The sequence below is a fragment of the Phyllostomus discolor genome, chromosome 2, assembly GCF_004126475.2.
Source record: "Phyllostomus discolor isolate MPI-MPIP mPhyDis1 chromosome 2, mPhyDis1.pri.v3, whole genome shotgun sequence".
In the NCBI taxonomy this organism is placed as follows: domain Eukaryota; kingdom Metazoa; phylum Chordata; class Mammalia; order Chiroptera; family Phyllostomidae; genus Phyllostomus; species Phyllostomus discolor.
Window position 1 is genome coordinate 150,800,376 of NC_040904.2, and position 25,429 is coordinate 150,825,804.

A 25,429-nucleotide genomic window follows, 5' to 3' on the forward strand; every position below is an offset into this window, starting at 1 on the left:
TGTTATGAGCATAAATCGAAAGCTGGTATTCCTCACCACAAATAGAATATAAAGACATGGCTTAACATTTTTTGATTATCTGTTCCCCATCCCCCCAAATCTTTTTGAATACTAGCAATGATATGCCTACTATCTTCTGGGAAGCATTTTCTCAGACAACATACGCCAGTTTCTAGACATATACTTTCTTGTCACATTCTTAGTTACTGGAACATCCCAGAGTACCACCTGGGCAGGGGCAGGTTTACTGGGAATCTGATATGGTTTGAGCTTCAGGACCCATCACTTTTACTTGTCCTTCCGTTTTTCTACCTTGCACGTTTGTGCCTAATCTTGTGTTCTTTCTACAAAGAGAAGCCTACCACCACTACCATGTGTAAGGTCTGGGCCCCAAACCGGCATCCCCTCCTACTTCTGGGTCACTGTAGAGGTGGATGACTTCCCACTAAAAGCTTTCTTTTTCCTCATTTTATAATGAAGGAGTAAGTGTTTTTCAGGTTTGGTGATGTTTTTCAGTTTATTCATGTACCACCTTTGTAGGCAGAAAGAGACTTGATGAAACTTGAGGGTAGGTGTGTGTGAAGGGAAGGGTTGTGTTGGGCTAGAAGGGCTTGAACGTGTTTGTGGAGAAGTGTGGATGGAGGGGGACTAAGGAGGTCTAAAAGAGGAGGAAATTGCTGGAGATGGGATTGGCTCACAGGAGAAGGGCTTGACCGTCAGACAGAAGGAGGCCCCCTCGCCCCCTAAGCTAACAGAAAAAGGAGGCAAGAAGAGATGTATTTCAGGAAGATGAACAAATGCAGGATGCTCTGACTCGTGTGGCCTCCATTTTCTCTTCGGACTCTGAGAAGACATCGTACACCACAAGAGAGGGATGTGGAGGCTGTGGAGGACGTTCGAGGAGAAGTCCGTGTTTGGAATTTTCAGCGTGGAACCTGCCAGGGGGAGCTCACCAGATTGGCTCAATGAGCCACGCCTGTAGGGGTGCCAGGCAGTGCAGTGATGGACAGCTTTCCCTTACAACTTCGAAGCCCTCAGCCTGTGATTCTGCAAGGGTGGGAGTCGGCTGAGGAAGCAGAGCAAGGAGGCCAAAGAGATGGAGGGAATGGAGTTGTTGATAAACTTGTCACTGAAGGAACTAATCAGAGAGCAGGTTGTTTACAGATTGTAACAGGGGGACTATAGGGCTTTGTGAGGTCAAAGAGCACATTTAGTGAGAAGGACACTAGGCAGGGGAAGAATAGGTGACTGTGGTCTGAACAGGATTTCTGAAGGTGGAAAAAGCAAGGAAACAGCTGATTTCCTAGAGGCTCCAGAAGGAATACAGAGCAGGCTGACACCTTGATTGTAGCCCAGTGAAACCCATTCTGGACTTCAGACCTCCAGACCTGTAAAGTTATAATTTTGTGATGTTTTATGCCACTTAGTTTGTGGTAATTGTTATAGAATCAATAGGATACTAATAGCAGTAGGAAGCTGATGGATACTGTTTTCAAAGAAAAGGAGTTTGAAAGAATATGCAAGAGCAGTACCGTATGGGAAGAAGCATAGAGCCAAAAGAAACTCCCTGTGTCCATCAGATAGAGCAAGTGTGCAAGGATGAGCCGCCTCCACTTGAGAGGCTGCCAAGGACACAGAGCCCTCCAGGGCAGTCCAAGTCTCGATTACAGCCCTGAAGGAGAGGAGGTCATGAGTGAAAAGGTTAAGAGTATAGGAGACTGTTTAATTTTTTTTTTTATAGTAGAGCAAAACTTTCAAATAAGCCAATTGGTGAAAGACAAATACCATGTGATCTCACTTACAAGAGGAATCTAATGGAAAAAATTAACTAACGAGCAAAATAGAACCAGAGGCATAGAAACATGGAACGGACTGTAAGAGAGGAGTGGGGAGGTGGGGAATGGTGGAAGGAAGGGGAAGAACTAGTCAAGGAACATGTATGAAGGGCCCATGGACATGGAAACGTTGAGGAGATTGTGGAAGTGGGGGTGGGTGGGTTGGGTGGAGGGGGCAGAGGGGGAAAACGTGGGACAACTATAATAGCATAAAAAGTAAAATAAAAAATCTACAATGTAAATAGTTAGAAGTCAGATCTCTGGGAACAGACAAATTGAATAGGAATAAGAATGTTTGACAGAGTCCGTGACCTCCAGGGACAGCATGCTGTGCATGTGCCACGGGCCGTTCCTGAGAATCACAGAGAAAGGGAGGCAGGGCCTTGAGGAGGGTGGCAAGGCCGGAGATGGAACTCTGCTCAGTAGCTTCAGTGAAATGCCTTTTGGCCTCCCCTCCAATTCAGCTGGCTGGTTTTGAAACATACTGCCTGTCTCTGCTGGTCTTAGTCAAATTCCAGAATAAAACTTTTGCTTTGTAAAGACTGAGACCAACTTTAGCCAGAAGAACATTGTCAGATGCAATGCTAACTAATTAATAACTATCATAAACAAGTCAAAATGAACTTGTTTCTTCACAAGCTATAATAAAAATTTGTTTTTGATCAGAGGTGCCTTGCCCATACTGGACTTATAAATGCTTATTTTGTTTAAATGAATTAAGATAAGTCACAGAGTGCAGTAAAGCTTGGATTCAGCTCCATTTGAGAGCCAAATCAAAGAATCATGGGAGAGCTACATGGAAGGTTTATGACTATAAGACCTCAAACCCTGGTAGCTGGGCTCAGCCACATGTGGGTCAAAGGCCCTCCTTTGGCACCTCTGGCAAAGACCTGGAACATAAGCAGGCTTGGTAACTTCTTATGAGTCCTACCCCCTGAATCCCAGCGTTTAGATACTAAGTCCATGACAAGGGGAAGCAGGAAGGGCAAACCCAAAGACAAAGGAAAGAACAGAGGGAAGAAAGCATTTCTCTAGGGGAACCAGAGCAGAGCTGGCCTCAGCCACCCACCATTTGGTTTTTACCTGTGGACATCCCTTCCAAGCAAATGGTCACCTCAAGTGTCTCTTACCAGAGCAGCTGAAAAGATCAGAAAAGATAAGAAAAAGATAAGAAAAGATAAGGCTCCAAGAATAGCAACAATAGAGAGAAATCCAGGAGACTAGCCACTGGCAATGCAGAGCTTTTAACATCTTTGTTAATCACATCAAAAGTTCCAGTCCTTCACACCACAGCCCTATTATGTCCTTGACTTTCCCTCAGGTCAAACGCTCCCCATCCTAGGGCAGAGTGAGAGGATGGGGTGCACTGTGTTTCTCCCTACAAACCAGCAATAAGATTCCCTTTCAAACGCTAAGCTCCTAAACTAAAAGTTACCGATATGTTTCTTCCCTCCATTTTTTCCTTCCTATGTACAAAGCTAATTACTTCTTTAATTAAGCACTCTTCACTCTTATTAGAGCTGTTGGCATATTCAAGAACATTGTGGCTCTTGGTTCCCCAGTGGACCAAGGCATGCATTTTCAGGAACCCAGGGTGTCTGGCTGAACTCAGCTGATTCTGATTAGCATCCCCTCTAATCAGGTTGCTGAAGACTGATCTTGGCTAGCAAATGTTCTTCAAAGCCAGACACAGAATAAGCTACCTTGGAATCACTTGCCTGTGAATCCTGAGAAGCTGTGCAGGGAGATTTGGATGAGGATCCTTATGATTTCAGGGGATATAGAAATAGGATTGAGACACAAAGAATCACCACCGTGTCCTCATGCTGGGTCACCACGATGCTCAGTCTTAGAAGTTATCCTCGGTGTGGGAAAAGCACAGGGCTTATTCTGAATTTATCTGACCACTTCTCCCTGCACATATACTGAGCTAGGTCCTCTCAGGGGTGGTCTTTATCCTTCCAGAGACCAGAATCTCCAACAGGGCCGACTTCATGATTGTACAACCCGCATAGCACACAGGACCTGCACTTAGAAGGGCCCAGGCTTGGTTTAAGGCTCTCTTGTTGCTCTCTTGATATTCTTAATAACTTTTAAATAAGGGGCTCAGCATTTGCATTTTGCACTGGGCTCTGTAAATTATGTAGTCTGTTCTGGTCTCCAATATGGTTTCATTGGTTGAGAACCCTCTGATTTTTGGGTTACTTCTTTAATCGTCTATAACCTCCTTTTGCATCCATTTATTTATGTGTCCGTATTCAGTTTTCAGACTGCTGGTTTCCCGAGAATATGGGCTTTCTGACTTCTTTTTTCTCCAGGGCCTAGAAGAGTGCTTGATAAATCATACATGATCAGACAGTTTGTTGAATGATCGAATGCCGTAAAGAGGCCTTGGTGATATTCCCATAGCCAAGGTAACAAGCAGATCACTGGGATAGTGCCACATTTGGTATCAAGTTCACTGTAAAAGGGGTCATTAGCTCTGGACACTCCCTCCCTCCCTCCTCCTTAACCACTTCTCTCTGTCTGAGCTGTAAGCTGCTTTAATGCTTCATTGCCTACGTTGATTTTCTGTTTGCTCGGTTCCATAAGCTGAGCAGGGAACCTTGTACTGTCCCAGATAGCCCTGTTAATGGTCCAAGCTGAGCTGCTGTTGTCAGGGTTCAGAGACATAGTTTTGACCTTGGGCTTAGATATGCCTTCATCCTGGTCAATTGACCTGCAGAGTCTGGGAGAAAGACATGTGAGAACAAGCACCAGGACTTCCAAGAAGATTATATAAAGTGGGGCCATATTGTGCACCCTCTATGGGTGGGTCCTGGCCCCACTGCCCTGGTGGGCTTGGGTGTCCCAGTATCCCATGTTCAGCCACTGGGGTGCGTGCTGCCTGGGCTTCACGATGGCACTGGCAGGACCAGCTCCAAAGGTAGAGAAGCCAACAGCATCTTCCTGGGCCCTTCATGATGCTCAAGGCTGAGAAGGCCAAGAAGCTCGCCAGCGGTGGGGTGGTGAAGAATCATGTGAGGAATAACCAAGTGCTGGGGACTGGAAGTGGTTACACAGTTGTCCATGTTGTGCAGCAAATAGCTGAAAGAGCAAAACAAAGGAGTCTGAACTTCATCTGCATTCTCTCTTCCTTCCAGGCCTGTCAACTCACCCTGTGATACAGTTTAACTCTCAGTGACCTGGACTGACACCCAGAGGTTGACCTCGTCATGGATGGTGCTGATGAAGTAGATGCTAATCTCAATCTTATCAAGGGCAGTGGAGGCTGCCTGACCCAGGAGATGATTGTGGCAGGCATGCCAGTTGCTTCATTGTGATCCCTGATTTCAGGAAAGAATCAAAGAACTTTGGGGATCAGTAGCACAAGGGCATTTCCATCAAGGTTATCACAATGGCCTATGTCCAAGTGAGCTGAGCTGTGACTCAGAAGTTCAAGTGGCTGTCAACAAGGCAGGTCCCTTGGTGACAGATAATAGGAATTTTATTATGGGCTGGAGGTTTGGCTGAATACACAAGTGGAATGAAGTGAACACATCTATCAAAATGATCCCAAGTGTAGTGGACACAGGCCTATTCGTCAGCCTGTCTGAGCAAGTCTACCTCAGGATGCAGGACGCTCAGTGCATATGAGGGAGAAGCCTTTCCATTGACCCTGTGGGAGTGGAGTGGATCCACCTTGAGCCCCCAGCCCAGAGCAGGTGGACAGGTCTCTCCCAGAGCGATGAGGTGTATACCCGGTGAATAGCTGACAGGGTGGTTGGAGAGTTAAATCCAGTTTTCTGAAGTATTGTTATTAAGTGTCGTTTTTTAAATTTATTTTTTGAGAGAGGGGGAGGGAGAGAGAAAAGGAGGAAGAGAAACATCGATGCATAAGAGAGAATCATCTATGGGTTGCCTCTCACATGTGCCCCAACTGGGAACCAACCTGCAACCTGGGTGCGTCCCCTGACCAGGAATCAAACTGTTAGGTAGCAGCTAGGAATGAGAGGCCAAAGGGGAAATAAAGCAGGCCTTCCCCTTTACAATCTAGTAAAGAACATAAAACAGGAGGCTAGAAACAAAAGGGAGCCATATCTCACCCCTTGACCAAGCAGTCCTGAGCCCAGTCTGATAAGATTGCCAGGCTTTCCAAGAATCACAGGCAAACTATAATAGTGCAGGAGGTGGTAAGCCCTTGAAATTCTGTGTGTATCATCTTCACTAACTGGGAAAGAAAGCCTTTCTGACTGTCCCAAAGTCTGGAAGGGAGAGGAGGAGGGAGAACCTAGAAACTGACTAAAGTATATAACCCCCGAACCCCAATAGTTGGCACACTCAGATTAGCTGAGTGCCCACTTATAGCCAGCTGGCTGCTCAAGTGTATAGAACAAATGTACTAACAAACTTACTAATATTTTATTTTCTCTCTATATTTCATAAATAAACTTGTTATCTCATTTCCTCTATATGTATTACCTCTATATGTATGTATTCTTTATATGTATTACCTGTCACTTGAATTACTCTCTTGTAAGCAAGACAAGAACTGAGGAGAGGTGGGGAGATTTCTGACTCAGGTCTCCCTGGTAAAAGAACAAGCAACCTTTCACTTCGCGGGAAGACGCTCAACCAACTGAACCATGTTGGTCAGGGCTTAAATGTCTTTTTAGGACATTTAAAAAGAGAAACATAAATATATATATATATATATATATATATATATATATATTTACTATTAAAACACTGCTTTTAAAAATAAAGTAGAACTTGATTTTATGTTTTATATAAAACATTTACAAAAAAAAAAGGAAGGGAGTTTTTAAACTTCCAACTTGACCCTGCTGGTTAAGCTTCTGAATATTGAGTTTGTCGAATAAATCCTAAGTCCTCTTTAAATTGGTAAAATGAACTGCCCAGCCATCAGTGACTCCCTGGCGCCTTGCTGGAAACATTGGAGTTTACTTTTCTACCACACTCCAGTTTTTAATTTTTGTCTTGATCACGCACAATACTTTGTTCCATACTACTTTAAGATGGGGTTTACAGAAGTTGGTGAGTGTAGCAGTGTGGTGTGTAGTGACTCAGTGTAAACTATCAGGGAGAAAACATGGTGGTTCTTTTGCTAAGATCAGGGTTTCATTCAGACATCTGTTGTTGTAAGCAATTGGCCAGAAATACTTGCTAGTACTGCTGTGAAATGGGACTTTTAAATAACTGTGTTTTTGTTGTTAATATTTTATCTCTTCCTTCATTATTACTAGCATGTTTCAGCATTGGAAGTCGTCACCTCTTTATATTGTTGGAGGGTTGAAAGGACACAGAATGGTGCCAACCCCCTCACCCCCCCCCAAAAAAAAATAACCAGAGGCACCTTTGTACCTGCTCATGGCAGTTGGACCGTGAAAGTGGAGGATGTGGGCAGCAGCAGCACTGGAAGAGCTGCATCTGTGCTGTGGGCCATAGGGAGGTATTTTCCTTGCAACACTTAGGTTGCCAAGTCCCACCATTTTTATTGTGTTTTAAATACATTTGAGAACTATTTAAAGGAACCATCTGTGTCTGGGGACCACAGATAGCATTCATTTCCATTGACTGCATGGAACACAGTGTTGGATATTGTTCTAAAACAGAAAGAGTGCAGTGATCAATTAATAATGCCTGCATAGGCACCTATGCTTGCATTTACTGTGGCTCTGGCACAGTACAGAATACACAGTAAATGTTCTGTGCACATTTGTTGGCTCAATAACTAGATCAGTGAAGACTTGCCATTGAAAGGGTGGTTCAAAACATGCTATCCCCAAATATGCCCCTTTGGCACATTATTTTGAGCTGAAGTCACCTGAGAAACAGCAGATACAGGAAGAGGTCTCTGACTTCCACTTTTCTACCTAAAAGCAGGTCATAAAATTTCCCATGAGAAAGATGCCTTCCCTGGTACAGGAAGAGAACACCCTTATCACCAGAGACTGGGGTCAGTGCCTGAAGGACCTGCACACACAAGCCTGCTAACATAGCCCTGATCTTCCATTGGTCTCCCCATATACTTTCTACTCACTCACAATTTACTGCCTCCTAGTCCAAGCCCCTTGATCTTGTCACCTTCCTCAAATTTATAGTTCCTTGTGTAAAATATAAGCTTTTTGGTCTAATAGCTTCTTTGGGTCTTTATTTTCCTTGTGAAGACTCTGTGTACACATAAAAATATTAAATAAAATTTGTATGCTTTCTCCTATTAATGTGGCTCATGTCAGTTTAATTCTCAGGCCAGCCATGTGAAAATCCAGGAGAGCAGAAGGAAGCTTCCCTCCCCTGCACCATCAGCGCTCTATGTCTGCCCCTGGACAGACCTGTGAACGAGCTCTTCAGCGCCAGCTTCAGTTTCCTTAGCTACAGAAAGGCTTGAAATATCTTCTGGCCCTAATATTATGTCATTATGTCAGTATCTTTGTAAAATGAAGACCATTTGTGTTAAATAATGCCCCCTGGCAACTTTATGTTGTCTGCGTGTACTTAAGGCTTCATTTCATCAAAGCCCTACTGGGGGGTCTGTCATTTTCTAATGCAACAAAGGGTGCAATATGTTTTTTATAGAATTGACAGAATACATTCCTGCTCAGTCTGGATTATAGCAAATCTGGACTGTGGCTAATGATGAGAAATGGAGATTTCAAGAGTTCCATCTGGAAATAACCACTGTGACTTAGGACCCAAACTCACAGCCCTGTTTCTTTAATGTTTTGGAAATCTAAGAGACATATGTCTTCTCCAGAGATCTGTGATTCTATGGAGGGGATTGAGTTAAAACAATTCATTGCTTACTACATTTTTCTCTTTCCTCATCCCACTAGCTATCCCCTACTTCATACTCCCCTATCTCATACCCAAATAAGATGCTCCCTCCTGACTTTAAGAGAGGCTGCTCAGGGAACTTCTTAAGAGAGTGACCCAAGAATCAGACAACTAGAGAAGGTAATTGGATATTTAGGGGAAACTACAGAGTCCCAAACAAGATGAACCCAAAGAAGCCCACACCAAAGATACATCATAATTAAAATGCCAAAGGTTAAAGACAGAGACAATCTTAAAAGCAGTAAGAGAAAAGCAGTTAGTTACCTACAAGAGAGCTCCCATAAGACTGTCAGCTGATTTCTCAACAAAAACTTTGCAGGCCAGAATGGATTGGCAAGACTTACAACCAGGATTACTCTACCCAGCAAAGTTGTCATTTAGAATAGGACAGATAAAGAGCTTCGCAGACAAGAAAAAGCTAAAGAAGTTTACCACCATCAAATCAGTATAACATAAAATGTTCAATGATCTTCTGAAAGAAGAAAAAATGATAAAAAATATGAATAATAAAATGGCAATAAATACATATCTTATCAGCAATTGAATTTAAAAAAACATAATAAATGAACATGCACAACAGAAACAGACTCATAGATACAGAGAACATTATGACAGTTGCCAGATGGGAGGGGTTTTGGGAGGATGCGTGAAAAAGATGAAGGGATTAAGAAGCTTAAATTGATAGTTACAGAATAATCATGGGGATGTAAAGTACAACCTAAGGAATAAACTCAGTAACATTCTAATAAGTATGTATGGTACCAGATAGATATGAGATTTATTGGGTGGTCACTTAGTAAGTTATATAATGTAGAATCACTGGGATGTACACCTGAAACTAATATATTGTATGTAAACTGTAATTGAAAAATAAAAAATTATTTAAAGTAAGAAAAGTCAAATAACACAGAAGACATCAAAGCAGCCGTTCTCAATCTTAATATTCCTTTCTCTTTGTCCCATGTCTAAGAGGAAGCCACTTTTAACAACTTCTGTTTTAAATTTTTCTGACAGTTACTTTTGTATCTATAAATAATATTTCTGGACTGATCAGCCTGACACATTGCCTCTTTCTCTTCCGACAGGTGAGGACCTAACTTCCTCTCACTGCCTGCTGGGTACCCGCTCTCCCTCCTGACTCAACTATAGTACCACTTTCAGTTCCTCCACTGGTCATATCAGAACCTTTGAAGTGCCAACTTGGTCTCCACTCCTTGTTCCATCAACACAAACTGTGTCTCTCAAATCTCTGTTTTAAAAGACAGTGATAAGGTAATTTAACATGTCCCCCTCTTCCATAGCAGACCTCCATCAATTTTTTATCCAATTACTCTCTGAAGCTAGAAACGTTGACTCTAGCTCTCTGACAGACTCTGACCACAAATGGACGTGCCGTTTTTCAGAGCACTGCTAGACCACGTTTCCCAGGTTCCATTGCTGTCAGGCATGGCTGATGAAATGTGTGGGGAAGCAATGTCTGACCTGGCCTGGCCCATGTAGTCTTCCTCGATATCTTCCACTCTTTCCTTTGCTGTCTAGAGGTTTTCAGAACTGTTTTTTCCTTTGTGCTTGCTGGAAAGGGCATTATACGATTCCCCTTGACTCAAGAAGGGAAGTCACAGCTTCTGAAGGGCTTGTTCCAGAGAATGCTCTTACCCAGTACATGGGTAATTACATGCCAAGTTGGTGAGGCTGTGGTGCCCCCCCATTTAGTCAAACATCAGCCTGGATGTTGCTGTAAATGTATTTTTTAGATGTGATTGTAATTTACATTAAGTAGATATTTAAGTAAAGGAGATTATCCTCCATAATGTAGCTGGGCCTCATTCGATCTGTTGGGAGTTCTAATAGCGAAGACTAATGTTTTCTGAAGAAGAAATTCTGCTTCAAGACTGCAAAATAGACACCCTGCCTGAGTTTCCAGCCTGTTGTAGTTTTATTGTACAGATTTTGGGCGTGCCAGCCCCCATAATTGTATCAGCAAATTGTTTAAAATAAGTCTCTCTTAATCACCCTATCTCCTTGCATGTCTGTCTGTCTGTCTCCATCCTATTGTTCTATTTCTCTGGAGAACACTGACTAGTGCACCAAAGAAAGAGCCAATTCCAATTCTCTTCCACATGATCCTTTTAACATTCCTATGACCAGGTCATTCTGAGACTGGATTTAAGCTGTGTCCATGCAAATACCAGATACCGCCCACAGACGGAGATAAGCCACAAAGCTTTTTAAAGAATTAAAACATAATGGTCCCTTTCTCACCCCATATCCTGAGGATAGGACTCCAAAAAATGTGCATCCAGAAGGTTGGATTATCCTCTCAAAAACATCCTGTTTCTCAACCCCTCTCTGATCCCATAGGTGTGCAAGGAGCCAGAATGAGGATTGAGGTGGGACAGAGATACCAACGTAGCCCACAGAAAGTCACTTTTATCTTGACTAAGGCCTAAGGTTGCAGATAGGATATGGCGGCCACTTCTGAGGAGTCAAATACTAAACAAAATTAAACAAAACAGAAACACTGAAAAGTTAGCTCCTTGCCTGAGGCGTTGGACAGTGAATGTGGCAATTCACCCAAATTAATATCTCATCTAGTTCTGAGGTCAAGGTACTATGGCAGGACCTGTGTAGCTGGGAAGTGAGAAATTCCTTAGGCCTTCTGTTTGCTGGTGGGAATTTCTTCCTGGTCTCTGTCAGGCTCATTGCCATAGTGCCTGTGGAAGCAGTTGTCTGGAAAGCCTTCTCCTGGGGCTCCAAGATTAGCCTTTGATCTGCTCATCTCCTTTTTGTTCTTTTCTGCTTCAAAAGCTCATTTGCTCTTATGACTTCAGTGTTCACCTCTCTGCTGCCAGTGGCCAGCTGCCAGCTCCTCTTCTCACACCGATCCCAGTCCCCTCAGTCCTGCTCCCTAAACAGGCTGGGACTCTTGGTTTACTCCAAACTGGCTCCTCTGTGGGGTCCTAGCTTGCATCATTCACAATGGATGCCAAATGCCAGATGTTGGACCAGCGCTCGAAGATTTGCACAAACCACCTCCGTTTCATGCCTTCAAACCACTGTTGTCTCTACCTTCACTCTTCACTGACCCCTATTTTGTTTCATTCTTCTGAATACTTCATCTGCTCCTGCCTCTTCCCACTTTTTAACCCAAATTTTAGATGCATAGTTCATGAATTGAATTATGGCAATTATTCTCCTGGCCCAATTACCACAGCCTCCAGACAAGACATTCTCATCTTTCTCCCTCGACCATCTCTCTAGTTGGGACTATTTTTTACCAGCCTCTCGTGAAGGTAAGAGGCTCAGAGATATATTTGGCTCTCACACCCCCATTTCCTAATGTCCCAAATCAAGATCATCTCCCTCTAGTACTCTTCCCACTCCAAGTTCTTTTCTAACTGCCAAGGTTTGAAACTTAAAAGACATTTTATTTTATTTTTAAAGTTATAACTGTTGATATTTTAATTGATTTCATTGTCCTATAAAAAGATGAAAGTAAAAATAACTTAATTACAATAGTTTATTTTATTGCCATCAGGATCACAAAGTGATCCTGTGAGTCAGCAGATCTTGCCCAATCAAATGAAAGCTTCTTTGCTTTGATTACTTAATGTGCTATTAATTGCTCCTAGTTTGTTAGCTTGCTCAGTCTTCTAATTCTTTGGTATTGTTTGCCACTTTCAAGTACTTACTGGAATTCCCAGCTTTATTTCTGACTGGAATTTCATTCTGGACCAAGGCTCCAAGTGACAGTCTTTTATTGATTAAGGGCCATCTTCTACCCAGAAAGGACATGGTCGCTTCAGATTAACCTTGTAATAACAGAAGTAGTTTCACTCTTGCAATTTTTTTTTATTTGGGGGGTGGTGGTGGATTTGGAAGGTGTTAACATTATTGATGCTATCAGTATCTCACAAGAAATCATCCAGGACTCCAGTGACATTTCTGGAGGTCAGAAGTCCAAATTGGATCCTCAGGGCTGCCCTCCTTCTAGATGCTCTAGGAGGCAATAGATGTCCTTGACCATCCAGTTTCCAGAGGCCACCTGCATTCCTGATCTTGGGACTGTGCAACATATCATCATATCTTCCCTCTGTCTGCTTCTACTGCCACGTGACTTTTCTTTCCCTAATGACCTTTAAAATCAGCCTTTTTCCCTTTATGCTCTAGTTTCATTTAGCATCAAACCCATCACTTCTGTGATTCTACTCCATCTCTGACCAGGCTCTCATCACCACCCACACAGGGCTTTGCACTCAGCCTCCCGACCTCAGTTTTCCCCTGCCACGCATCGTGCATACCACGGCTGTATTAATCTTCTTAAAATACCTCCTCCAGCCTGTTATCCACCTGTTCTACAGACATCCAGGCTCATTGACTCCTGGAGCACCATGTCCCCTTGATGTCCCCTTGATGCACTCTTGCAGAAGAGGGATAATGCTGAGCTGGGATACAGCTAGAGCTCTACCATATATTAATGTTAGGACTAAAAACTGGGCAAGTTAATTAGCTTCCCCAAACCCTAGTTTCCTTACCTGTACTATAATGATAATGTGAAAGCATCTTTTTAATGCAATAAAACCCTATATAGATATGAGGCACAATTGGGGTATTAATATACTCCTTTGTCTGGGTTTTAAGATTCCCCATAAACTGGTCCCCAGGCAGTTGGGAGATTTTCCCTAAATCCTTGTCTTAAAAGTCTCAAGGCAGAGGCTCCCAGGATGTAGCTGGAGTGCATTAAATTACTTTCAGATACTGAGTTTCCCAAACGGTGACATTCTCTATTGGTCTTATTCTGGGTTAGCAAAGAGACTTTAATCGGGAAAGAGGTGTCTTTGGGATCAGAGATTGGACTTTTGTGGTCTTTCCACACAAAGGCAGTGAATAAAGTGGCTGCCTAGAATGAGCACGCCCAGAGATGAGGCGATGGGAGAGGACTGAGGGCACAGCCCAGGGCAACACCAGCATGGGGCTGGGCCGTTTGTTAGACTTCTAGAGCCCAGCTCAGTGCCCGAAGTGTAGTAGGTACTTGATAAACACTTTTAAAGTTGTATGCCGTTAAGTAGTATGTATATATTTTATTCACTCATTGATTCCTTCACTTAGTAGATATTTATTAAATACCTAGAAATGATTAGTTTATGTGCTGGATACTGAGAGTACACTGATGATCAAAATAAACGGTGTCGTGGGAGCTTACAGTTGGGGGTGGGAGGGTGGAGGCAGACCTTAATCAAATAATCTGACAATATAATCACCAACATAACATAAACTAGCCTAGAGTGTCAGGGAACGTGTGTCTTAAAAAGTGACATTTAAGCTAAGCTATCTAAAGAGTGGCTGAATCAAGGAATATTCAATAAATTCTTATCAGCAACGACAGATGGCCTCTGCTAAGCTGCCCCAGAGGAGAGGCTCTGACACGGAATTTCTGGGGGAAGGAACAGAAGCTGTGCCAGATGCAGGGTGCCAGCCTTATCTGCATGCGTGTCTCCCAGGGTTTTTTAAATGACCCTGTGCAGGGTGTTTTCCACTGGGTACAAAAAGTTGCTTTACTTAAGGTGTACTATTAAAAACCCGAGCTTGAAAAACTTGAACTTGGAAAAATGTCACAGAGGCATGTACAAATTATAAGCCCCATTTACACAAACTTGTCCTCCTAAGTTACATTTGTGGGCATGTCTTTGGGACCATTGCTGTGGGGACCCTTATGCTTAGAACCTGTCCACCCCAGCATCTGGCTCTGTGCTGTTTGGGGAAAGCAGCACATGTGTTCAGCCTCAGGCGAGAGACTTCAGCCTGTAGGTAGTAACTCCTTTTTACATAACTCAACTTTTTCGACTGCTGGATTCGTACACCCTAGAATGTTATTAATTCCCTTTGCCGCTTGAAAGGACACAAGACTAAGTAGGTGAAATATTAAAGAGAGTACATGAGAAAAGTATTTTCTTGTTTTATTTCTATAATTTTAAGAGAAAATGGTGCTGAGGAAGATGGGATGGAGTCTCCCAGCAGAAACGCAGGATCAGGCTGCAGTGTAATGGAGTGCCATGGAACGTGCTCACCCAGTCCCTCCATTCGCAGGCATCTTCTCGTGGATGCTAGAGCTTCCCAAGGCTTTCCTCAGGCTGGCTGTGAGGCTGTGTCCTCGAGGTGTTTTTAACTCCCCTCCCTTTAATACCTTGTGCAAAAGAATGTTCTAATCATAAAGCAGTATGTACATGTGGGAATTGAAAAATGAATTATGGAAGCAAATATGATATGTGTGAGAAAAAGGGACCGTGCTGTTTCATGCTTATGTTTGCCATCCTGTATTTTCATCTTGCTTTTTTAAATTAATTTTTTTCTCATCACAGAGCTTTTGGGAACCTGTCTCTTCATTCATCTTTCATGCTGTTTCTTAGGGCAATTTCATATTTGGTATTTTTACATTTTATAACATTAAGGGGGGAGTTACATAAAACATTAATTTCTTCATCTAATACAGAGCTGTGATATCTTTTAAATAAATATCTAGGTCACAGCTAGATTATTAGACCACTTAAATAGTTTGAAAGGGTACTTTTCTTAACATTTGAGGTTATTACTCTGTTTATTTGCTTTTTTTCCTGCTCTCTGCTCTTTCAATGACTAGATTCTTTCTTTTATTGAGCAAAGAGATTTGTTCCTCCTGTCTTTTTGTGTTTGCAAGTCTGTGAAATCTCTATCAAGCTGGAATGCACACAGTTCTGAAAACTGGGCTGGACTCATACAGGGTCTGGCTTGTCCTTGATCTTCACAATTATGGCCCCTCGCTCCAGGCACTGTTTTTCTTTAGTCATTAGTTTTCTGTGCCCGAAAGTCTCACAGGGATACTCATGGAAACAAAAATATAGCACCCCAGGGTTTGGAGAACATCATCCCCGAGTCAAAATGCTTTTGTTTTATGACTGCCCTTGCTCTGAAAACAGCATGTTTTCAAAAGGCAAGAGGCTGAAGCAAGGAAATAAAAGAAGACAACCGTTAAAGTGTAGAGAAGATAAAACTGGCCATGATCATAGAAGAAAGCAGGAAAAGAAAAAAGGCAATTGAGGCTAAAGTATAGCAGGAGACCCCATCATCTCCTATTTTTAGAGCTTTCCCATTATTTGCCATATTTAGTATTTAAAAATTCAGCATTTGCAGGGTCAGCTTAGTTGGAGGTGCTTGGATGGAGCAGGTACAGGGCACATGGAGTTGGCCTCCTTTCAGGAATTGGACATGAATTCTTTTACTCCATGACTTTTGTGGGCAAGTGAAAAAGATATATTCAAACTAGCTTTACTAAAAATGGGAAGTTCACTTGACTAGGTGTTAAGATGTCTCACAGAACCCAGGGGAGGAAGTGGGGAGACTGGCTGCACCCAGAAGTCAAGGGCCATGGCAGTTACTCTCACTTGGCTGCACGCTCTCTATATCTGGGTCCATGTGATTTGTTCCCCCTTGTCTCTGCACATTGCTGTTTTATTCATCTCACTTTCTCTGGAGAGATGCTTTTTGTGCTGTTTTGTGCACTGGGGCTCTCTCTGTGCCTTCTCAGTTCCATTGTCTCTGGTAAACAAACTAGAGCCTCAATACCCAAACTGCAAATGTTTAGGATAGAAAAGCTTTTGGCTCATGCCAACCAATGAATGTCTTCCCTCTGGATCAGTCATTCACTCTTATCCAATCAGTTGAAACCCAGTGGAAGGGGTAGAGTCACATGGTACAAACTCAACTTTAGGGACCCACACCTGCGTATGTGGAATTGTTTTCAGAAAAGGAGGATTTGGTGAGGCAAAATCTCTGAACGCTATTCATTACATTACATAGCAGTGCTTTATTTTTCATTTCATGTATCAGCTCTGAGAGGGAAGTAAGAGAGTCCTGGCTTGTCCACTAAAATTCTTGACACAAAATATTCAGACACTGACAAATAAAATAGAAAGGTGGCAATCAGTGTAGGAGAGGAGAAGCAGAAGGATGGTAAGCATGGATGATAGTATTTAATTTCATAGTCAGTTTCTTCCTATGGCCTTTTAAAATTATTCTCATTTGGAGATGATTCCAAGTGACTGCTGTACCCTCACACAAAAACATCCATATTCAACATCATTAGACTTCAGAAAAATGCACATTAAAGCCACACTGAATATCATTTCCCACCAGTGGGATGGCTGAAATTAGTAGGACTGACAATGTGTGAGAATGTGGAGAAAGGGGAAGTCTCACACATTTCTCGTGGCAGTATAAAGTGGCACAACTTTGAGAAACTGTTTGGTTATACATACATCTACGCTCTGACCCAGCAATTTCCCTCTTACATGCGGGGTGGGGCAAAAGTTAGCTTACAGTAGTTCATACGGTAAAATAATACCATAATTAATAAATAATAATAGAAGAATAAACTGTGTTTCACATACTAACAACTGTAAACTTACTTTTGCCTCACCCTGTATATACCCAAACAAAATGAGTGTCTATATTCACCAAAAGACATGTAAGAATGTTTATAGAAATTTCATTCTTAATAACTCCAGACTAAACAACCTGCCTGTTCAACCATAGTAAAATGGATGAACAAATTGTAGAATAGTTCTATAGTGGAATACTACACAGCAATAAAAAAGAATATCTACTGCTACATGTAACATTGGTGAAGCTCATAGATATATTCTTGAGTGAAAGAAGTTTGAAACAACAACATACTGCATGATTATATGAAATTCAAGAATTGATTAAAGAGGACTTCCATCAAGATGGAGGTGTAAGTAGGTAAACATGGCTTGCCTCCTTACACAGCAAAAATTACAACTAGACTACAAAATAAATATCACCCAGATTAGTCAGAAAATCAAGCTGTATGGAATTCTGACAACCAAGAAATTAAAGAAACCACATTCGTCCAGACATGGAGACACACGGAGAGGTACAGAGAGGTGGAAAGGTGAGGAGAGGTGTGAAGACACAGAACGGTGGTCCTACATTACATGTAGTGGATAAAAATTAGGAGGGATACCTCAGGAGTGAGGGACCCCAGCCCCACATGAGACCACCCAGACCGGGGTTCCAGTACTGGGAAGGTAAGTCCCCATAATGTCTGGCTGTAAAAACCAGTGGGTGTTGCAGCAACAGAAGAAACTGCAGGATTCTCAGGAGTCTCCTCTTAAAAGGCCTGCAGTGGACTTAGGACTTACACAGACTCACTCCCTCTGGGATTCAGCACCAGGACAACAGCTGAAAGAACACCAGTGGCTTATGGGAAGAAATTGAAGTGACTGGCATCAGGGCAAGTACCAGGAGACAGGCTCCTCCTGGAAAAAACTCTAGAGGCCAGGCAGTGACATTGTCCCCTCTCTGAGCTCTCCCCAACACAGAGCCAGAGTGGTGACATGCATTGCCCACCCTGGTGATACCTCCAGGTGATACCTGGAGACTCCTGCTCCATCCAACTTACTGGTGAATTTGTCTAAAATAGGCCATGCTCCTAAGACAGGGAGTCAAAGTGTCTCTCTCTAATACATAGAAACAAACACAGGGAGGCTGCCAAATTGAGGAGACAAAGAAATATGGCCGAAATGAAAGGACAGAACAAAACTAGAAAAAGAACTAAACAAAAGGGAGATAAGCCATCTATCAGATGCAGAGTTCAAACACTGGTTATCAGGATATTTAAGGAACTCACTGGGTACTTCAGCAGCATAAAAAATACCCAGGCAGACATAAAGGTTATACTAAGTGAAGTAAAGAAAACTCATAGGGAACCAACAGTGGAGGGGATGAAGCCAAGAATCAAATCAATTATTTGGAACATAAAGAAGAAAAAAATATTCAATCAGAACAACAAGAAGAAAAAACAATACAAAAAAAAAAAAAAAAGAGGTTAGGCCAAGAAGGCTCTGGGACATCCCCAAATGTACCAACATCCAAATCTCAGGGGCACCAGAAGGAGAAGAGGCAAAGCAAAAAATTGAAAACTTATTTCAAAAAATAATAAAAGAAAACTTCCCTAATTTGGTGAAGGAAATAGACATAAAGTCCAGAAGCACAGAGAATCCCAAACAAATTAGACCCAAAGAGGACCACACCAAAACACATCATAATTAAAATGCCTAAAGTTAAAGATAAAGAGAGAATCTTAAGAGCAGCAAGAGAAAAGCAGAGAGTTATCTACAAAGGAGTTCTCATAATACTGTTGGCTGATTTCTCAAAAGAATCTTTTCAAGCTAGAAGGGACTGGCAAGAAGTATTCCAAGTGATGAAAAGCAAGAACTTACAACCTAGATTACTCTACCCACCAAAGATATCATTTAGAATGGAAGGACTTCCAAGACAAGGTCAAGTTAAAGGAGTTCATCATCATTAAGCCTTTATTATATGAAATGTTAAAGGGACTTATTTAAGAAAAAGAAGACCAAAACTATGAATATTAAAATGGCAATAATTTTACAACTGTTGACAATTGAATTGAAAGAACAAACTAAGCAAACAAGCAGAAAAGAAACAGAATCATAGATATGGAGATCACTTGGAGGTTTATCAGCTGAGAGGGAGAAGGTGGAGAATGGAGGAAGGGGTGCAGGGAATAAGAAGCATAAATGGTAGCAACAAAATAGATAGGGGGATGTTAAGACTAGTATAGGAAATGGAGAAACCAAAGAACTTATATGCCTGACACATGAACATGAACTAAGGGAAGGACTGCTGTAAGGAATAGGTGGTAGTGAGTGGAGGGGGGACAAAGAGGGGAAAATTGGGACAACTATAATAGCATAATCAATAAAATATATTAAAAATTAAAAAATATATAAAAAGGAACAAATAACAAGGAAAAAAGAATTGATGATAGATTATAGTTATTTTTGAGGGTTGTTGACTGATGGGAGACAGGAGGGCGTCTTGCGGGGTGACAGAAATAGTCTATGTCTTGATCTGAGTGGTCATTACACAGGTGAGGACATGTAAAAATTAATCAAACTGTATACTTAAGGCCAGTGAAATATAGTTAAAGGCCAGTGAGTACATTGAAGTATGGACAATGAAATAAAATGGGATCTGGGATTGCTTTCAGACAGTGAAGAATGTGGACATGTGTGTGGTGGATAAATGAAATGAGATTGACAGACTGTAGATTACTGTTAAAGTTGGTGATAAGTACTTGGCAGTTCATCATCCTTTTGTAATTGTTAGAAATTTTTAAATTAAAAAAGTCAAAGACATGGACATTTTCCAGTGATGAAGATTTAGATAAAAATGCTCCTTAAACAAACTAGAAGGTATACAAAGAAGGTCATCTAATCTATCTTGCTGTTATAATTTTGTTAAAATAAAAAAACACATTGTGTATTTCTAACAAGACATCTCAATTTAAATAAACAAAGTGTCAATGTAAATGGCTCTCAAAAGTGTATGCATTTTGTTTACTCACATCGTTAAATGGAGACTGGGCAGAGAAGGAGGGGAACTAAAAGAGGTGTTGTAGTGTGGGGTGGGCTGGTCTAGTTCTCCTACAGAAAAAGCGATGCCAGTGGAAAGGATGCTAGGAGATACAACTACAGGACAGAACCATCCGTGAAGTTTAGTGAGTAAGTATTGCAATAGGAAGGGTGTCTCAGAGAAAGAACACATAAAAAATGAGAGAGAAGGCAAGGAAGAGTAAAGGGAATGGTAAAAACAAGGCCATTAAAAATAGAACAGCCCTGGCTGGCATAGCTCAGTGGATTGAGTGCGGGCTGTGAACCAGGCATTGCAGGTTCGATTCCCAGTCAGGGCACATGCCTAGGTTGCAGGCCATGGCCCCCAGCAACAGCACATTGATGTCTCTCTCTCTCTCTCTTTCTCTCTCTCTCTCTCTTCCCTCTCTAAAAATAAATAAATGAAATCTTAAAAAAAAAGATTAAAAAAAATAGAACAAAACCTCCCAGTGCCTCTCAAAGAGATTTTGTGCAAGTTTCTGCTTGAACCCACCATGTGCTGCTCCCATTTCAGAAATTAAGATGATCCCTGCTCTGTGGTGACATCCACCCCTGGGAATGGAGCACAACCCCTTGTGAGCTCACATGAGGAAGACATTATGGAATTGAGGCAAATCCCTCAAAGTAATTCGCTCTTTCATTCTCATGGAGCTCAGATAGAGGGGCTCAAGAAGCTTAGTTATTTAACCTGTGTCAAGAAACAGGATCCAGATGCTTTGGAGATTAATTAAACAGGCCCACCCTGAGGTTCACAAAGAAAGGCTAAATCTTTCCAGGACCTTGAAACTCACATGAAGTGCCTGTCAGGGACGTGACATGGTGCTGAGAAAGGCCCTGGCGGAGATAGAGTGTGAGGGGAGATTACGTTCTCTGGGTGTGCTTAGTGATTGTTCCTCAAAGGATGCTGTAAACTAACTTATCTCCTTAGGGAAAGGCACTGAAGATGAAGAAGAGCCCTGCTGTCCTCCAGGACCCCATGATTACTGCCTTGCACAAAGACTCCTCCTGTCAAAAAGCAGAAGATAATTGTAGAGGATGCCAGTATTTCTAGCCAGGACAGGCTCGGAGCTAACTAACATGCCAGTGGAAATCTGTTTTTTGCTGTCCTGAACAGTCCCCGAGGCAGAGTGGAATGTGTGCCAAGTGTACGGTACCCTTACCTCCCCCACCATCTGCATACCATGTTGCCAAACACCAAACAGTACTGTGTGTAGTCTACCCGTCCAGACAACACTGAAGGGAGAGTCCTGTTACTTGTTCATTGGGTCTCATCAACCCAAAACATTTAAAGGCAGTATTTTGAAAAAATTCGTGGCATCAGATTAGTATGTTTGAGGGCCATTCTCTATGGCCCTGGAGAAATACTACCAAAGGTCTTTTGACATGAAAACAGCAAGTAGCCCTGGCTGGTGTAGCTCAGTGGATTGAGCATGGACTGTGAACCAAAGGGTTGCTGGTTCAATTCTCAGTCAGGCCATATGCCTGGCTGTGGGCCAGGTCCCCAGTGGGGGCCATGTGCGAGGCAACCATGCACTGATGTTTCTCTCCCTCTCTTTCTCCTTTCCTTTCCCTCTCTCTCTAAAAAAAAAAATTAAAAAAGAGTAAATGAAGTTTTTCTTAAAAATTTAAGTATAAAACAGTGAAAGGCACTCTTTTTTAAAAAACCTAAACAATTATTTATTTCTTTTAGCGAGAGACAGGAAGGAAGAGAGAGAGAAACATCAACTTGTTTTCCACTTATGTATGCATTAATTGGTTGATTCTTGTATGTGCCCTGACCAGGGATAGAACCTGCAACCTATCAGGGCATATCAGGGCAGTACTCTAACCAACCGAGCTACCCAGCTAGGGCCTCAACATTCACTTAGAGTGGCCTTTACTGTTCACAAAGAAACACAAAGGTAGAAGGTATTAAAGAAATAATTAAAAACTTTCATAAAACTGTCCATTTTTATGGGTAAATTTGTTTGGAAATGTAAAAAAGCAATTTATTTACAGGATAGTTCTGTTGTGTTTCAGAGCATTCCAGAGCCTCAGAGAGAGGAATTCATAATAAAAGGCAGGTATTATTCAACTAACATCTATTCTTAGTATTTCCCAGATATATCCACTTACCACAGGCTTTCTACCCTTCTTGAGACCCATGGACTAGAACCAAACATGACCCTTTAAATAATTACTGGGAAGGAAGATGACCATCGCACATTGTACTCTGTGGTTTACAACCAGTGGGGCAACTTATTTAGATGTCTAAAATATCTTCGTTTTTAAAACATTGAGTTCACCCAGTGCCAAACGATTATTTGATGTTATAACACTCAAACAAACCAGAGACAATGGGAGGCACTATGCATCAGTAGGTCAGAACCAAAGAATACCAACGGGAGTTCTGTTGTGTGTGTCCTTATCCCTAAGCTCTTCTGGGCTTTCTTCTCCAACTGAGGTGAGCTGCTTATTAAGCAGATCTGGGGTCCCAGAGTGAAAGCCTTGTTAAACTTAGACAAGCGAGGTCTTAATTGTTTCTACTATAAAAAAGTTTTATTTACTCTGTGTGAATTCTTTCCTCTTTGAATAAATCTGTTAGCTGGAAGCTGGGAAACTGCCCTTTGGCTTGCCCTGTGTTCACCTCTCTTCCTTTGAGGATGGGGGCCTAGAGAATGGCCCATCTTCATAAGGCGTGTCAGGCCAGTGGTGGAAAGGTGAGGGTTCGGCTTGCAATCTGAGACAGCGGCAGCTCCTGATAGTCTTATATGAAAGGGATTAAAAGGCATTAATCTGAGGGTTTGTCTCAAACTGTTCTAAATATTATTTAGAAAAATATTTCAAAGCTCTGCCACTGCTTCAGGTCTACAGGCGGGTGAAATCCCATAGTCTCTTCTCTCCACCTCCATTTCTACAGCAACTTCCAGCAAATTCTCTCACAGTAGTCTTAGATGAACTTTGCCTTTGAATGAATCCATAGAGAGTAGAGACTATTATTACTAATTTACTTATATCCTGCTTATTCCTAGTAATTTGAGGCTTAGAATATCCATTTGTTCTCAGCTTTTGAAAAGACGATGCTCTTGACAGCGAATTGTAATCTGTATGCACAGGTGCCGCTGTTAAAGCTAATCCAGGATCGCTCAGCACTCATAAGATGAGTTTTCTTTGGTTAGGGGTCTTTGGAGCTGGCAAAAGGGCCTATCTTATTTGCCGTTCTTTCTAGATTCTCTGCCAGGAAGATTATTGTCTCAAAGCAGAGGCTGAGCCTGGGTATGAGCATCGTGAGGATTTGTGGACCCCTGAAATTGTAGGCAAAATTTATTAGGGAAGGACATTTTTTCTGGAAAGTCTACATTTTTTAAAAAAATTAGATTCTCAGCCCTGGCTGGCGTAGCTCAGTGGATTGAGCGCGGGCTGGGAACCAAAGTGTCCCAGGTTCGATTCCCAGCCAGGGTACATTCCTGAGTTGCAGGCCAGAACCCCCAGCAACCACACATTGATGTCTCTCTCTCTCTCTCTCTCTCCCGCCCCTCCCTTCCCTCTCTAAAAAAATAAATTAATTAATTAAAAAAATTAGATTCTCAAATGATTCCATCTCCCCAAAAGGTTAAAATCCATTGTTTATGGTCAAGGTTCATAGGTGGAATTTAGGGAAAACTCAGAAAAACTTTCGCCTTCCACACAGGTCTTCATTTCTCAATTGTCATTGCCCCATTTCCCTGTACAGCCTGAGAGGTGAGACATCTGTGCTTGACCAGGCTCTCAATCGGTTGTTATGGAGACAGGAATCCAAAAGGGACTTCCTGGTAACCTTGTCAGAAAAGCCGCATATTAGTTGTGAAAAGCTGAATTTCTCTCCCAAGGGCTTGTCAAAAATTCCAAAAGCAGTGAGCCCACTTTCAGGGCACTAACATGAATTTCATAACAGAATGTCTACTTTCATTTGTTTTATAATCCACAGATTTCTAACACATTGAGGTATTTTAGCAATATGATTAGGTGGACTCAACAACTGTCATTTTCCCTGAACGTTGAATTCTCTTTTATTAAATGCAGACACAGTGAGTGAGCCAGCAATGTCCCTGACCTATTCGGGCAGGTGACCAGCATTTCAAAAATTGTCCATGAACACGTGTAAAGCACCCATGGACAAAGCCAATGGGGGTAGGATTGAGGGTGGGGGCTGGGGGTGGATGGGGCGGGGGAAAGTGGTGGTGGGAAAATGGCGACAGCTGTACTTAAACAACAATAAATTTTTTAAAAATTATCCACAACAGTGTTTACCTCCATGGACGTAAATAATTGAGAAGTAGGTATTATTACAGATGACAAGCTTTTAATGGTAGAAAAGGCCTTTCATCCAGAAGGCTGAAACACAGGCATATGCTGTTAGTGTCATTCCAGCGTTGCCCAATTTGTCTGTAGAACAGGGGCCACAGAGCCTAGGCCTTCAGACTTCGGACTCGGCCTTGATGTGGTTTGTGTTTTGCTTTTAATTTTCTGCTCCATAGTCCTTACGTTTTTGCTGTTGTGAAACTCTGAGTATGAAAAGGATGCTTGATCATCATCCTGCTGAGCACTTTTTCAGAAAGGAACTTCAGCACCTGCAGCTGAAGACCTCTGAACAGGGGTTTCTAAATCGCAGCCCACAAACCTTTAGTGGGTGGTGAAATCGAGTTACACCATTGCCATGTGGATTTATTTTTTTAAATAAAATAGTAGAATATAAAATATCAGAGGTAATCATCTATAGTAATTATAATTTTACAAAATTTTTGTTTATGTGTGTGTTCTGGCAGTGGTGTGCTAATAAATGTTTAATGACTGGGGCTCCATAGAAAAAGAGGTGTGTGTGTGTGTGTGTGTACATGCTCATAAATCTATTATAAATTTTACTGATAGAAAGTGTGTATAGCTCAAAAAGTACAAATAATAAATACACAATACTCTTTATTATAAATCCCATATACCAATTTACTTCACAGAATGCTTTCATTGATTTTTGCCAAATTTTTGTATCCATAGCCAACCTATGGTTGCCAAGTCAACTCTAATTTGAGAAAAATCAGACTCTGCATAAATGCTTAACTTCTTTCAGATTCAGCAAAGTAGTCCCCCGCACTACTGAGGAATGAGTATATTCTGACATGACTGTTAGACAATATTTTCATTTATGTTAAAAGATGGAAATGAAAAATAAAGATATGTCAGGACTTCACTAGTTCATGAATCACATGAGTAAATCTCTATTGAATCTGATCATAGATCATAATTTTCAAATACTGGAAATATCTCCTC

General features: G+C 41.8%; 1 pseudogene; it reads left to right on the forward strand.

Moving 5' to 3' along the window:
- Positions 1-1,599: 1,599 nt before the first annotated feature.
- On the forward strand, positions 1,600-5,744 carry LOC114512935 (annotated as a pseudogene).
- Positions 5,745-25,429: the final 19,685 nt, after the last annotated feature.